The following is an 11,293-nucleotide window of genomic DNA, read 5'->3' as shown; positions in this document are numbered from 1 at the left end:
TAGTTCAACAGATTGAGGTCCTTCTTTTGTTTCTCCTGGTGGGTTGACTGGTAAAGAATCTGCCTGCAATGTGGGAGACCTGGTTTTGTTCCCTGGGTTGAGAAGATCCCCTGGAGAAGGGATAGGCCACTCACTCCAGTATTCTGGCCTGGAGAAGTCCGTGGACTGTATAGTCCATGAGGTCACAAAGAGTCGGACACGACTGAGTCACTTTCACTTTCTTTTGTTTTTCAGTAGATGGAGCTATAGCAATAGTTTTTTTATTTCTCTTATCTGAGATGCTTCTATTTTTCCTCTGAGATATCTCTGAGAATTGGCACTATCGACCCTCTACGACTTCTGCTAGAGGTGTTACCAGCTCTCTTGTCCTCACTGCTGGTACCTCCAGGGTCTTGGGTGCTTTGTTGCTATAGCTGATGTTGCTACTAAGGACACCATGTTGGTAGGCTGCTCTGCTGTGTGCAGGCTTGCCTGGGTCATGGGCTGCCATGGTGTGGAAAGGGGATTGTATGGGGGAGCTGAAGTTGTCAGGTTCATGGGCATTACTGCTTCGGGGGAGACAGACTTGCAGGCACTGCAGCGGTTGGAGGGTTGGGGTCCCAGGCCCTGCACCACCTCTGCCGCTTGGTTCCCTGTCACTTAGGTGCTGCTGAGGCTGAGAGGCTGCAGTTTCGTGTGCTTCCTCTGCTGCTGTCATGGCTAGGGTCTGGAATGGGGCACTGCCTTTGCTGAACCCTTAGTTCTGCCTTCTCTATGTGGCCAGTCCACTCATATTCAGATGTCTAGATGTGTGGCTCTCTCTTGCATAATGTATTGGGCAGAGGATACTTTTTTGAGTTATGAGTGTTTAGCCAGTTGTAGATTGAAGGGGTTAGACAAAGGGAGCATCTCATTCCACCATGATGCTGACGTAATTGTCATAATCTTATTCCCTTTATTGATTCCCTAAGGTTGCTGTAAGCAATTACCACAAACTTGGTGGCTTGAACAACAAAAATGAATTTGGTTATAGTTCTGGAGGCCAAAAGTCTGAAATCAGGGTGTTAATCATAGTGCCAACTCATGAAATTGTTGTAAGGATTAAGATATTTAATGTGTGTTTGGTGCCTGAAATACCTAGCACAAAGTGAGCACATTGCAGTGTGCAAGTGCCGTCCGTCAGCCTTCTGACTTAATAGGCCTGTGAAGAGAGTTTCCTGATAACTTTCTCCCAACTTAATTTCTCCTCCCATTTCTTGATCTTAAATACTATTCAGTTGTGATAATTGATGAGGTAATGCAGGAGGTATACTACAGTAGTGTAGATGGCCTTTGCACACATTCAAGGTCAGCTCTGGACCATCCCACTCAGAAGCCTCTACACGGCTGAATGGTTAGAGATTGTGGGGTCTATTGTGCTTTTAAATGCATGTGGTTGCATGGGATCCCTGGAATGTTAACTAATTTTCATATTTCCCTTTAAACTACCTCTGTAGCTGGAAGAAAGAGTTTCTGAGCTGGGTCCCAAAGTGGCATTCTCATTCACAAACACCCTCAAAGAAGATTGTACTTGAAGTTTTCCTGTCATTTGAAAGAGTCTGTAAGAGGCATTCTAGGTTTGCAAAGCTGGTTTAAAATGTATTCCCAGATCTAGCAGTGGAACTTTTGGTCATATATTCATACGAAAGGTTCTGGGATTACTTAAGACAGTATCCTCGCTGAGGTACATTTATGGCAACTGAGGGACTGTGAGATAAAGAATGATACTCTCAGATTGCCTCTGAGAACCTTCTGGCCTTGTTAGAAGTGATTTTATTTCAAAGCACGTCTCATTTATATTATTCTCTGAAGTATTATTTTTCTCTTAAAATTAAAGAACTCCTGATGTAGTTATTGAAGTAAATTCAAGTCTGTTGAATTCTTGTCTGTCATTATAGACCAGTGGCAAGAAATGAGACTCAGTCAGGCCTTGTAGACTATACACATAAGCTTAGTTGATCACTGTAATTTATAAATGTATGTTTTTTAAAGATAACTGCTTACTTCTATTATATTTTTAAGTTAAACAACAGTATTGAAAATTTCAGATAATTCAGGGTAAAAATTATTGACAAAAGAGAATTTATTAGGTTAAATTGACTCATATAGTACTTATATTCCACTACTGCCACCTGGGAAGCACAGAAATTTTTATTGATAAGAGGTTATTAAATTGACTCATCCAATACTTATATTAACCACATATACTGTATCCTCCTTTCTACCTCATTGACTTGCTTTTGGGTCTTTCATACTTGTATTCAAAACAGACTAGTTTCTTGTTTCTGTGCAGTGAGATGTGCTGAGAAAATTATCCATTCATCAATATTCATTTGGAGTGTACATTTTACTGACTTGGTCCCAGCCTCTGATATGAATGAGACTCAAACTTTTGCTTAGTGAATCTAGAACAGAGAATCCATGTGTAAACCATTGAATTACAATATGGTATGAACAAGGCAAGAGGGTTGCAGCGATTAACTATCTAGGACTGAGGGTAGGGAGAAGTTTGCTAAGAGAAGGTAACACTGAGCTGTATTTTGAAACATAAAGGAAGCTTGTTGGCTGATCTGAACAGAGAAGAAAGTGTGCACCATAAATTATGGTGTGTACAACCAACTTGGTTTTGATGTTTATAACTTATGGTTGCTCTATTTCTGGAACTCCTTGTAGCTATGTTTTGGTGTAGTTTGTGGAAATTTAGGAAGTTTCATTTACCTTATACCTGCCAAATAATTTGACAAGATGGTATAATATCAAATTAATATTTGCATTGTGTAGTCGCTAAGTTGTGACTGACTCTGTTGCAGCCCCATGGACTGTAGCCTGCCAGGATCCTCTGTCCATGGGATTTCCCAGGCAAGACTACTGGAGCGGGTTGCCATATCCTTCTTCGTAAGTGAATGTAAATTAAGCCCTGATAATTGATATCACAATTTCAGAGGTTTGAAAAGCATTATATAATACTTTTTAAAGACTACAATCATAGCATTTTCAGCCCCTTCTGCTCCAGTAAATCTGTGTAATGCACTCTCTTTGTGGCTTAGTGGTGCCTCACCATGGTGATGGCTTTCAACCTTGGGCAGTGGGGTAGGCCCACATAGAAGCATATACTTACTAAGGATAATCCAGTCCTTGTAACATATAAATCTCTAAGTACAAGTGGATTAATATGCTAGGTATTTATTTCTCACCTACAGGATGAGAATTTTTGACTGATAACTGGATGTGGGCTGGCTGGAGACTAGGTAGGAGGTGAGAGAGTTTGGTGCCTTATCGTTGCTCAGGGATCTAGGCCGATAGGCATTCCTCTGTCTTTAGCATACAACTTCTAAACTTGCCGTGATGTTCCCATCCAAGTTCTGTTTGGGAGAAGAGAGAATGTGCTACCTAAGCCCTGAAGTGACATACATAACTTCTGTTCCTGGTCCATTGATAAAAAGCAGCCAGAAGGCCCCACCTAAATGTAAAAGAAGGTAGAAAATATTGTCCCCTGCTGGACCACTGCTTCTCAACAACTCAGTGCTATGCAAGATGAGCAAAAATGTTTGCTGGGAAGTCAGCTACCTTTAAACTTCCTTGGTAGCTCAGATCGTAAAGAATCTGCCTGCAATGCAGGAAACTGAGGTTCGACTCCTGAGTCAGGAAGAACTCCTGGAGAAGGAAATGGCAACCTACTCCAGTATTCTTGCCTAGAGAATTCCATGGACAGAGGAGCCTGGCAGGCTACAGTCCCATGGGGTCTTAAAGAGTCAGACAGGACTGAGTGACTACTGTTTCACTTTCATTTCAGCTACTTCTACAACCAGGGTATGTTAGAATCATTAATGAGGGAGTAAGAGGGTTTTCGGAGACGGCAATGGCACCCCACTCCAGTACTCTTGCCTGGAAAATCCCATGGGCGGAGGAGCCTGGTAGACTGCAGTCCATGGGGTTGCGAAGATACGACTGAGTGACTTCACTTTCACTTTCATGCATTGGAGAAGGAAATGGCAACCCACTGTAGTGTTCTTGCCTGGAGAATCCCAGGGACGGGGAGTCTGGTGGGCTGCCATCTGTGGGGTCGCACAGAGTCGGACACGACTGAAGCGACTTAGCAGCAGCAACAGCAAGAGGGTTTTGGAAGTTTAAGTAGCTTGAAAAAGCCTCGCAGGTGATTTGCATATGTCTTCGGGCATTTTTATTTTTTTATCTTGAGTATTAATACTAGCCATATGTCTTCCTGTGTAGGTGATGATTCTGAAAATCAGGGCATTTAAGTCTTAAAGTTAAATGTTAAATTTTGACTTAGTATTTCATGTACATCATCCTGACTTTATTTGATTTTTCTACCATAGTGTGCTTAGTATGCTGAGTTTTTTTGCTTTTCCAGCCAATTTTCAAAGTCCATTTTTCTTAAACTTTAAAATTCCTACAACTCCCAGAATAAAATAATTTTAAATACATATACACTGCTTTTGGAAGACGTAATAATCCATGGATCTAGGGAAGGTTTGATTTAATGCTTTATTTGACTATAATTTTAGTTATAGTTGTGTAGTAGTGTACACTATAGTTATAGTAAGTAGGACATAATTGCCAGGTAGACGATATATGTGCATTATTTAGTTTATAAGTGAGATTGACTATGCATTCTGCTTTCCATCTCCATTTCAGTGACAGATGCTGTAAGATTTATTAATACATTATTAACATAAACTTATCCAGGAGGTGATAATGAGTCCTAAGGTTAATAACAACAACCATACCTTCCCTTGGAATGAGATTCAGAATTTCTGCCAGTGCTGGTAATTTTGACTTTTACAATTTTTGAACCTGTTTTTGGCTGTTCTGGGTTTCTGTTGCTGCACAGGCTTTTCTCTAGCTGTAGCGAATGGGGGCTGCTCTCTAGCTGTGGTACACTGGCTTCTCATTGCAGTGGCTTTGTTGCAGAGCACAGGCTCCAGGGCACATGGGCGTCAGTGGCTGCAGCACATGGGCTCCGCAGTTGTGGTTCTCAGGCTGTGGAGCACAGGCTCAGTAGTTGTGTCACATGCGCTTAGTTGCTCCATGTGAGATCCTCCAAGACTAGGGATTAAACAGGTGTCTCCTGCATTGCCAGGTGGGTGCTTTAGCATTGAGCCTCCAGGGAAACCCAATTTTGACTTGTAAGAAGTCATTTCTTTTTACTAGTTTTTAAAAGGATTGGAACTGCTGCAGTCATGAGATTCATAGCGTGATGAATTCGAACCACAAATGATTTCTGGTGGTTGTCCCAGTATCTTATGTTCATTATTCCTCAATAGTTTATGTGTGTGTATGTGTGTGTGTAGCCTACTCTTTTTCAGGCTGTCTATAAGTGTCAAGTTGTGGATGGTGGGTATAAAGTGCTCTCATGCAGCTTCAGTTCAGTTCAGTTCCGTCGCTCAGTCATGTCTGACTCTGCGATCCCATGAACCACAGCATGCCAGGCCTCCCTGTCCATCACCAACTCCCAGAGTTCACCCGCACCCATGTCCATCGAGTTGGTGATGCCATCCAGCCATCTCATCCTCTGTCGTCCCCTTCTCCTCCTGCCCTCAATCCTTCCCAGCATCAGAGTCTTTTCAAATGAGTCAGCTCTTCGCATCAGGTGGCCAAAGTATTGGAGTTTCAGCTTCACCATCAATCCCTTCAATGAACACCCAGGACTATACTCCTTTAGGATGGTTTGGTTGCAGTCCAAGGAACTCTCAAGAGTCTTCTTCAATACCACAGTTACAAACATCAATTCTTTGGTGCTCAGCTTTCTTCACAGTCGAACTCTCACATCCATACATGACCACTGGAAAAATCATAGCCTTGACTAGACGGACCTTTGTCAGCAAAGTAATGTCTCTACTTTTTAATATGCTGTCTAGGTTGGTTATAACTTTCCTTCCAAGGAGTAAGCATCTTTTAATTTCATGGCTGCAATCACCATCTGCAGTGATTTTGGAGCCCCCCAAAATAAAGTCTGACACTGTTTCCACTGTTTCCCCATCTATTTGCCATGAAGTGATGGGACCGGATGCCATGATCTTCATTTTCTGAATGTTGAGCTTTAAGCCAACTTTTTTCGCTCTCCTCTTTCACTTTCATCAAGAGGCTCTTTAGTTCTTTGCTTTCTGCCATAAGGGTGGTGTCATCTGCATATCTGAGGTTATTGATATTTCTCTGGCAATCTTTATTCCAGCTTGTGCTTCTTCCAGCCCAGTGTTTTTCATGATGTACTCTGCAGATAAGTTAAACAAGCAGAGTGACAATATACAGCCTTGACATACTCCTTTTCCTATTTGGAACCAGTCTGTTGTTCCATGTCCAGTTCTAACTGTTGCTTCCTGACCTGCATACAGGTTTCTCAAGAGGCAGGTCAGATGGTCTGGTAATCCCATCTCTTTCAGAATTTTCCACAGTTTATGGTAACCCACACAGTCAAAGGCTTTGGCATAGTCAATAAAGCAGAAATAGATGTTTTTCTAGAACTCTTGCTTTTCCGAAAATCCAGTGGATGTTGGCAATTTGATCTCTGGTTCCTCTGCCTTTTCTAAAACCAGCTTGAACATCTGGAAGTTCATGGTTCACGTATTGCTGAAGCCTGGCTTGGAGAATTTTGAGCATTACTTTACTAGCATGTGAGATGACTGCATTTGTGCAGTAGTTTGGGCATGCTTTGGCATTGCCTTTCTTTGGGATTGGAATGAAAACTGTCCTTTTCCAGTCCTGTGGCCAACTGCTGAGTTTTCCAAGTTTGCTGGCATATTGAGTGCAGCACTTTCACAGCATCATCTTTCAGGATTTGAAATAGCTCAACTGGAATTCCATCACCTCTACTAGCTTTGTTCGTAGTGATGCTTTCTAAGGCCCACTTGACTTCACATTCCAAGATATCTGGCTCTAGGTTGGTGATCACACCATCGTGATTATCTGGGTTGTAAAGGTCTTTTTTGTACAGTTCTGTGTATTCTTCCTACCTCTTCTCAATATCTTCTGCTTCTGTTAGGTCCCTACCAGTTTTGTCCTTTATTGTGCCCATCTTTGCATGAAATGTTCCCTTGGTATCTCTACTTTTCTTGAAGAGATCTCTAGTCTTTCCCAATCTCACTTTTTAGTGTAGTGCTATTAATTGAGATGGAAATGTTGTATATCTGTAGTATTCCCTATGGTAGCTGTTATCTGCATTGGCCCATTAGGCACTTAAAATGTAGCTAGTGAGAGTGAGGCATTGAATTTTTTTTATCACTTCAGTGTCATTGAAATATAATTGACACACAGCACTATATAAGTTTAAGGTTTACAACCTAATGATATGCTTACATATATCATGAAACGATTATCTCAATAAGTTTAGTGAATATCAGTCATCTCATAAAACATTAAAGAAATGAGGAAAAAGTGTTTTTTTTTTTGGTTGTTGTTGTTTGTGATGAGAACTCTCAAGATTTACTCTTAACTTTCATATATATCTTGGGCTCCAAAATCACTGCAGATGGTGGCTGCAGCCAAATTAAAAGACACCTGCTCCTTGGAAGGAAACCTATGACCAAACTAGACAGCATATTAAAAAACCAATACAGAATTGTGAAGTAAATTTAAAAAAAAGCATCAAAAAAAATAAAAAATAAAAATAAAAAACATTACTTTGCCAACAAAGGTACATCTAGTCAAAGCTTTGGTTTTTCCAGCAGTCCTATATGTATGGATGTGAGAATTGGCCTATAAAGAAAGCTGAGTGCCGAAAAATCAGTGCTTTTGATCTGTGGTGTTGGAGAAGGCTCTTGAGAGTCCCTTGGACTGCAAGGAGATCCAACCAGTCAATCCTACAGGAAATCAGTCCTGAATATTCACTGGAATGACTGATGCTGCAGCTGAAACTCTAATATTTTGGCCACTTGCTACTAAGAACCGACTCATTGGAAAAGACCCTGATGCTGGGAAACATTGAAGGCGGGAGAGGACGGGGACAACAGAGGGATGAGATGTTTGACTGCATCACTGAGTCAACGGACATGAGTTTGGGTAAACTCCAGGAGTTGGTGATGGACAGGGAGGCCTGGCATGCTGCAGTCCATGGGGTCACAAAGAGTCAGACATGACTGAGCAACTGAACTGAACTGCCTTCATCCCCGGCTCCTCCTCTCTTCCTCTGTTAACCACAGGTGTGATCTCTTTTTCTATGAGTTTGTTTTAGAAGTATAATTGACCTACAGCACTGTATTAGTTCCTGGTGTACAACATAGTGATTTGATGTGTCTATACATCACAAAAAGATCACCATGATAAGTCTAGTTATCCTTTGTTGCCAAAGACATTACATAATTATTGACTATTTTCCCCAATCTGTACGTTTTATATTTGTGACTAATTTGTTGTAAAACTGAAAGTTTATACCTCTTAAGCTCCCATTTTCTCCTCCCCAACCCCTACTGTCTGGCAATGGCCTGTTTGTTCTTTTTTATTGATGACTGTTTCTGTTTGGTTATATTTGTTCACTTGATTAGCTTTTTAGATTTTACATAAATGAAATCATATAGTATTTGCCTTTCTGGCTTATTTCACTTAGTGTAATACTTTCTAGGTCCATCGATGTTGTTGTAAAGGGAAAGGTTTCCTTTTATGGCTAAGTAATATTTTACTATGTATATGTATGTATTATGTGTGTGTATATATAACAGAAAACATTCTGTTATACGAAATAGACTAAGGCAAGCTCAGGGAGGACAGAAAACTCCCGTGGAACAGAAGGGCAAAAGCTCACTTGATCTTGATTTTCAGTACAGATACAGAGCTTGCAAGTGGGGCATCTTTAAAAAAAAAAAACAAACAAAATATAATACATAGATGCTAGCTAATAGAAACAATAGAGTACAGTATATTCTATTATACATACATAGACACATGCATATGAGTGTGTCACATCTTCTTTATCCACTAATAATAGATGGGCACTTAGGTTGCTTCCATACCTTGAGTATTATGAACATTACTGCATTGAATATAGGGGTGCATATATCTTTCTGAAATAGTCCTTTCACCTTCTTTGGATAAATACCTAGGAGTAGAATTGCTGGATCATATGGTAGTTATATTTTTATTTTGTTGAGGAACCTACATGTTGTTTTCCATTATAGTTTCACCAATTTAAATTCACACCAACAGGATAAGGCTTCCCTTGTTCCCCATCACCCTGTCAACACTTGTTATTTGTTGTCTGTTTGATAATAGTTATTCTAACATGTGTGATATGATATTTCATTGTGGTTTTGATTTGCTTTTCCCTATTGCATAATGATATTGAGCATCTCTTCAGATGCTGTTGGCCATTGGTATGTCTTCTTGGGGTTGAATTCTTAATTTTATTTGATTTTAATTAATTTAAGTTTAAACAGCTACATGTGCGAGATATTGGCTTTCTGGTTGAACTGTGCAAGTCTAGGGGAAAATTACACATTGTTCAAATAATCACACTATGAAATGTAAAATTGAAAGATTGATAAATGGTGTGAAATGTACACACAGTGCTTTGAGCACCTATTGAGTTTTGACTTATGCAGGTAGGTCATTAAAAGCTTAGGTTTGGGCAAGGCTATAGATGGAGAGAAATAGGTAAATTTGAAAGATAAATACCACATGAGCAGGATCTGTTGATAGTTTCCAAGTGCCGTCTAGATTTCTTGCTTGTACAACTGAAGAGATGAAACTTATTCACTAAGAGAACACTGAAAAAGAACTAGGTTTATGGGTGAAGCAAATGAGCTTGATTTTGTAATACTGGGTTGGAATACACTGGGCTGAGAAACAGAATAGAGATTTAGGCTGGAAGTAGACATATGGTAATTGAAGCTATGAGCAAGAACCTGTTCTCTTAGAAAGCATAAGTTGAGACAATGAGAGTGCCGTAGACTGAACTCTTGTGCTTTATTGTGGATTAGCATGTAAAGTAAGTAGAAGGATAGTGGATTCAGAGAAAACTAGGATTCAAGGAACTTGTTCCAATCAAGTCAGAGAATAGCCTTAGTTGATACAGTTGGATGAGTAGGCTTGAGGAGAGAAGGTTATGGCTTAAGATGTATGAATAAGTGAATCTTGAGATGGAATATTTAGTAGTTGTAGTAGTGTTGTTAGTCACTCAGTCGTGTCTGGCTCTTTGCGACCCCATGGACTGTGGTCTGCTGGGCTCCTCTAACCATGGAATTCTAGAGGCAAGAATACTGCAGTGGACTGCCATTCCCTTCTCCAGAGGATCTTTCTGACTCAGGGATCGAACCAGGATCTCCTGCATTGCAGGCAGATTCTTTACCATCTGAGCTATGAGGAAGATCCAAGCTACCAGGAATATTTAGTTCAGTTCAGTTCAGTTTAGTCACTCAGTCGTGTCCGACTCTTTGTAACCCCATGAATCGCAGCACGTCAGGCTTCCCTGTCCATCACCAACTCCCGGGGTTCACTCAGAGTTGCGTCCATCGATCAGTGATGCCATCCAGCCATCTCATCCTCTCTCATCCCCTTCTCCTCCTGCCCCCAATCCTTCCCAGCATCAAAGTCTTCTCCAATGAGTCAACTCTTTGCATGAGGTGGCCAAAGTACTGGAGTTTCAGCTTTAGCATCATTCCTTCCAAAGAAATCCCAGGGTTGATCTCCTTCAGAATGGGCTGGTTGGATCTTCTTGCAGTCCAAGAAGAGTCTTCTCCAACACCACACTTCAAAAGCATCAATTCTTCGGCGCTCAGCCTTCTTCACAGTCCAACTCTCACACCCATACATGACTACTGGAAAAACCATAGCCTTGACTAGATGGACCTTAGTCAGCAAAGTAATGTCTCTGCTTTTGAATATGCTATCTAGGTTGCTCATAACTTCAGACACTGTCTATGGGCATGGATGACCAAAATAAAGCAGAGAAAACCATAAAGATTAATTATAATGAAAGTATTTAATCCCATTTTGAGAAAGGCAGTCTAAAACTTCTTAGAATTAAAAGATATTAAAATGTGTTTTATAATGTGTATATATTTAAGTAGTAATATATGGATCATGGAAAAAGCAAGAGAGTTCCAAGAAAACATATATTTCTGCTTTATTGACTATGCCAAAGCCTTTGACTGTGTGGATCACAATAAACTGTGGAAAATTCTGAAAGAGATGGGAATACCAGACCACCTGACCTGCCTCTTGAGAAACCTGTATGCAGGTCAGGAAGCAACAGTTAGAACTGGACATGGAACAACAGACTGGTTCCAAATAGGAAAAGGAGTACGTCAAGGCTGTACATTGTCAC

General features: G+C 40.6%; 1 long non-coding RNA gene across 1 annotated transcript; it reads left to right on the top strand.

Moving 5' to 3' along the window:
* Positions 1-1,271: 1,271 nt before the first annotated feature.
* On the top strand, positions 1,272-8,835 carry LOC120861923. The gene is made up of 3 exons (XR_005720655.1): positions 1,272-1,285; positions 4,740-4,746; positions 8,721-8,835. It is a non-coding gene; the product is annotated as an uncharacterized LOC120861923 (long non-coding RNA).
* Positions 8,836-11,293: the final 2,458 nt, after the last annotated feature.

This window comes from Oryx dammah, unplaced genomic scaffold (assembly GCF_014754425.2).
Source record: "Oryx dammah isolate SB20612 unplaced genomic scaffold, SCBI_Odam_1.1 HiC_scaffold_3, whole genome shotgun sequence".
NCBI lineage: Eukaryota > Metazoa > Chordata > Mammalia > Artiodactyla > Bovidae > Oryx > Oryx dammah.
Note: the sequence above shows the minus strand (reverse complement) of the source record. Positions and strands in the feature narration are given on the sequence as shown.